The sequence below is a fragment of the Chinchilla lanigera genome, unplaced genomic scaffold, assembly GCF_000276665.1.
Source record: "Chinchilla lanigera isolate Chin_1 unplaced genomic scaffold, ChiLan1.0 scaffold00011, whole genome shotgun sequence".
Lineage (NCBI taxonomy): Eukaryota > Metazoa > Chordata > Mammalia > Rodentia > Chinchillidae > Chinchilla > Chinchilla lanigera.
In genome coordinates, this window is record NW_004955412.1 from 35,673,780 (window position 1) to 35,679,809 (window position 6,030).

A 6,030-nucleotide genomic window follows, 5' to 3' on the forward strand; every position below is an offset into this window, starting at 1 on the left:
TCATCTTATTTTTAAACATGGGATTATATAATATTTTTATATAATATTTTTTAAACACATAAAAGCAAAGAGAAAAATTATGCCCCTTGCACCCTGTGTCAACCGTTATCAACATATCTGCCGATCATATTTAGTTAATACCTTCACTTTTCTTTTCTGGAGTACTTGAAAGCAAATCTCTAACACTGTATCATTTACTCATAAATATGTCATTATGTATCTCTGACTAATAAGAATATTTCCCCACAAAGTCCTTAATGTTATAACTCATAACAATTTTAATCACAGTTTACATACACAGCTAATACTCAGTTCACGTTCTTACTTCTCTGTCTCAGCAGTGCTTCCTGCAGCTGGCTTGATACAGCCAGGGTCCAAGCCCACAGATGGCTTGGACAGTTATGCTTTCTATTTCTTTGCCTCTCTTACAGCCATGCCTTCTGCTTTTTTCTTTGCTTTGTTGGAAAACTCATTGCTTTCTCCATAAATTTTGTGCACTCTGTTATGCTTACTTCTCCAGTTCTATAGTTATTTTACAGCAATAATTAGAGCATGGGTTAGACTCAGGCTCCATTTTTATGGGCAAGAATAACACAGAAGTGCGGGATGCATCTCATTGCAGCATACCACAGGGAACCTTCTGTCTCTTTATGCCGCTTTGGTAACTTCAGGGTTGATCTTTTGAAAAGAAGAAATTGAAATGTGTATTCAGTTAGTGTCTGTCTTATTTTTCCACTCTAAAATATCTTATAATTTTTTCCTACTAGTGGTTTTAATATTCATTCATGAAAATTGTCTAGATCCATTGCTTTATTAAGTTGCAGTGTTGATTTTCCAATTATATCTTTACTTTTGCATTCATGAGCTATAATTTTCCAAAAAGAAGAATTTTCCTAATCAACTTTGGCTCCTTTGAAATAACAAACGTAGAGTTAAGGCATAATACAATAATATACTTTCCTTTCCTTTTAAATTTTTATATTAATTGATTTTATAACAATCAAATCTACTGAACATTTTAAAAAATAAACATTTTTCATTTGCCTATGTGAGAGTTTTATGCTTCTCAGCCTATTCCAGACATTATTCCTTTTATCCGCAAATTGTTACCTCTTAGGCCAGTGGCAGTTTCTTCCACAAATGCCTGTGTCTCTGAGGCAACACCGTGATTCTGATCACACTGCTGCTATCTGGCAGACCAGTGGGCTGTACATGGCCTTGTCCATCTACTTTCCAGTCCTGGAGCCTGACACTTCTCAAAGACTCCTTCTGGTTGTGCAAGGTATCTGCAGATCAAACCCTGGAGATATGGAGTACAGGATTTTATTTAGTCTTTAACATCATCCTGATATATATTTATTATAATTATCTAATATTTTTAGTGGATGAAAACAGTGAAGTTCAAACAGGTCAACAATTTAGTTAGGGCTATTTAGAGAGATAATTAAGATCTCAAAAGTATTCTACCTGCTATGACGGACCATAACATCACTAGGATAAATTTTTGACTGGGTATTCAAAGAATGTTTTTTTGGTAACTGAGCATAATTGACAAGTAAAATCATATAATTTTATATCAGGTTAAATTTCTCATGGTAATATAAACATCATGTTTTCAGATACATATATATTTTAATTTTTTTTATTTTAAAGATAAAAGAACTGGAACATATTAACAGACACACAAATATATAAAATATGAAAACAAAAAAAGCAATACAGAATTTCAGACAAGGTGATAGGAAATTAACAATGGTTGCTGTATTACATATTGGGAGATATATATACATTGTGGGATGATCACAATAATCCAGCTAATTAATATATCCAGCACCTCACATAGTTAGGCAATTCTGTATTTCCTCCACTTAAAAACATTTTATGTTAGCACAAGCCACAAAATACTCTTACACAAAAAAATGCTCAGCATCTCACTCCCAGAGATTGATTAAAATAGTTAACATTATTCTAGACAATCTTTTGATATCTTAATGTGCCAACATGCAGAGATTAATGGCAATCTATATATTAATTGCAAAAAATAGCAGTGCCATGCTCACAGTTGGTAACCTGCTTTTTTGCTTAATGGAAGGTAGCATACACCTTTCCTCCTCAATAAATTCATGTTAACATCACAATCTCCTAGTGATGTAGTTAGTAACACTTTCATCTGGGTTACCCTTCCTTCCTTCTCTATCCTGCCCCTCACTCTCTTTTCTTCCTGTAATAATGGTCTTTGTTCTGCTTCCACATCATCACTCTTAGAGTCCACACATTAGGGAAAACATACCACAGTTGTCTTTCTGGGTCTAGTTTATGCCACTTAACAAAATGATCCCTGTTCATTTTGCAGTAAATGACACAACATTTTTCTTTGTAGCTGGATGATAATACTTTATTGTGTACATATTCCACAGTTTTATCTACTCATCTGCTAATGGACACCTCGGGTGGTTCCACATTGTGGGTATTGTGAATTGCACTGCCATGAACATGGTTATGCAGATCTTCTTCTAGTATGCTGACTTTAGCTCCTTCTGGTTTACACCAAAGACTGGCATAGATGTGTCAAATGGCAGCTCTGAGTTTAGATCCTTGAAGAACCTCCATACTGATTTACATAGTATCTGTACTAGTATACATTCATGGACTGCTCTCATTGGGGTTCGTGTGTGGGTCCTCCATGCATGGGCCCAGTGCTGAGTGAGCAAGTGCTCCAAGAACTGCTGGTCCCACGGATGGAGTCCATGCTTTACTCCCACCCTCATGGTTCCCACCTGAAACTGGCAGAGAGAGCCAGGTATTTCCAATCTATTTCCTGGGGGCAGAACAGGCAACCCAGGACCTCGCCACCATTACAGTCTGAGTCTCTGCCCTGCATGCACCCACAGCAGACACTCCACTCAGAAGCCCCGGGCACTGATGTCACCTGGGTTCACATGTGGGCCCTCTCAGTGTGGTCCCTGCACTGAGTGAGTGAGTGCTGCAAGAGCTACTGGTCCCACGGTTTGAGTCCATGCTTTACTTATGCCCCAACTCCCTGGGAGGGCACACGCACACGCAGTCTGTGACTGCTGTTAGTCCAGCATGCATCTGGTTCCTGTATGTGTCCTGAACTGACTGGAGACACAGAATCAGGTGGTTCACAATCTGTTGACCCTGCAGTTCCTGCCTGGGTTTTGCCTGTACTCTAAACTGCCTGGGGACATAGGTCCACTGGACGGGATTGTCACACCAGTGTAACTGGAGTCGGGGCCATGTACGTGCCCTGAACTGTAAGGAGATGCTAGATAAGATGGTCTTCCATCAGCAGACACCAATGCCCACATCAGAGACCTGGGATAACTGCTGGAAAACCCCAGACTAAGTAGAGCATCTCAGCAGACACTGAGGGGCAAACCTGACCAACAGGAAAACTAGGGACACTAGTGGCCTTTGCTGTGCAGCCACTGAAGAGGGAAACTGAGCTTTCTGCATCCAGTAGCAGGCATGACAAAACGAAGGACTGAAACATAATCCCAGAACTCCACCCGGTGCAGAACAAGTCCAGGAGACACTGACATAGGAGAACTTGGTAAACACACGCTTGAAATAGCTGAAATGATTGCAATGGAAGTAAAGAAACAACTCCAAAAGGCTATAGAAGAGATGAGATCAGAAATAGTCTCTCAGGCAAAAAGTGAAATGACAATAATAATGAAGGAAATGCTCAAAAAGTCTGAAGAAGAAATACATAAGAAAATAGAAGAACAAAGACAAGAGTCAGAAGCATTCAATGAAAAATATAGAAAGAACTGAGAACACATGAACCAGATTCTAAGAGACTCCCAGGAAAACAAAGCTGCCACTGAAAGCTACCAAAACCACTTGAATGAAGCTGAAGATAAAATCTCAGACCTTGAAGACAACATGGCAGCTAGCGACGGTGAAAGAACGGATCTCATAAAAACAGCAAGGATCCAGGAAAAGTCAATTCAACAGCTGCAAGATGAGGCAAAGAGGAATAATGTACAAATTATAGGAGTCAATGAAACAGCAGGAGGCAACATAACTGACATTAAAAATTATTTGCAGAAATCATAGCAGAAAATTTCCCAAGCATGGAAACAGAAACTGATATACAGGTAAATGAGGCATTTAGAACTCTAAACAACCACAACCAAAATAAACAACACCTAGACATATAATAGTTAAGTTCTCAGATCTCCAGCAAAAGAACAGAATATTAAAAGCTGCTCAAGAAAAGACACAGATTACCTATAAAGGGAAGCCCATCAGAATCATGGCAGACTTCTCAAAACAAACCATCCAATTGAGAAGAGCTTGGAGCAAAGTATTACAGGTCCTGAGACACAACAGCTTCCAACCAAGACTGACGTACCCTGCCAAACTATCCCTCAAATTCAACGGAGAAATAAAATCTTTTCACGACAAAGAACAATTGAAGAACTTCATGAACACCAAGCCAGCATTACAAAGAGTACTAAAAGATATTCTAGACAGAGAGAAATCTGAAGGCAATCTCAAGAACAACAGTAGAAGTGAAATGTCAAGAAGAGCAAGCAAATAAACAGATAGAAAAAGTAGGACACCAATGCAAGTAAATAACATGATAATGATAAATCAATACATATCCGGTGTAACTATAAATGTAAATGGCCTCAATTCTCCAGTCAAAAGAAACAGACTGGCAGAGTGGATTAAAAAACAAAATCCACTGATATGCTGAATACAGGAAACACATTTCACTGAAAAGGAAATCCACAGACTAAAAGTCAAGGATGGAAAACAATCCTCCATGCAACAGGAACACAGAAAAAAGCAGGTGTAGCTATTCTGTTTGCAGACAACATAAACTTCAAACCAACAACAATCAAAAGAGATAAAGGAGGTCACTACATACTTCCCAGGGGAAAACTGAAGAGGATGAGATAACAATCATTAACATCTATGCACCAAATATCGGAGCTCCAAATTATATAAGACAAATCTTAACAGGCATGTAAACCCATATCATTAATAACACTATTGTAACAGGGGACCTCAATACCCCATTGACACAAAGAGATAGGGACAAAACATCAGCAAGGAAAAAACAGATCTGAACCAAAGCTGCAAACAAATAGACTTAGTAGATGTATACAGAGTGTTCCACTCCACAACATCAGATTACACATTTTTCCCAGCTGCACATGGATCTTTCCCTAAAATAGACCACATCCTAGCCCATAGAGTGTACCTTCCAAAATGCAAAACAATTAAAATTATTCAGTGCATATTACTTGACTGCAGTGCAATGAAATTGGAAATTAACAGCAAAAGGAACTCCAAAAACTCCATAAATACTTGGAAATTAAACAACAACCTCCTGAACAACCAATGGGTAACACAAAAGAAATTAAAGAGGAAATTAAGAAATACCTACAAGCAAATGAAATGTAAATACAACTTACTGGAATCTATGGGATGAAATGAAAGCATTCCTCAGACAGACATTTATAGCGGTGAATGCACACATAGGGAAAACAGAAAGAGAATCAATAAGTAGCCTAATGCTGCATCTTAAGCTTTTAGAAAAAGAAGAACAAGTCAGGCCCAAAGCCCAAAGAAGGGAGGAGATTATAAAGATCAGGGCATAAATTAATGCAATTGAGACAAAGAAAACCCTCCAAATTTAAAGGAATCAAAGAGTTCCTTCTTTGAAAGAATAGATAAAATTGATAAACCCCTACCCAACCTTATCAAGAAAAAAAGGAAAGAACTCAGATTCATGCAATAAGGAGTGAAAAGGGTGAAATGACTACAGATTCCACAGAAATTCAGAAGATCATTAATACCTACTTCAAAAATCTTTACACCCATAGGATGGAAAACTCAGAAGAAATGGACAGGTTCTTTGATATGTCCAAATTACCAAGGGTGAGGCAAGAAGTTATCAAATTCCTGAACAAGCCAGTATCAATTAAGGAAGTTGAAAACATGATTAAAAATCTACTGACAAAGAAAAGCCCAGGCCCTGATGGATTCACA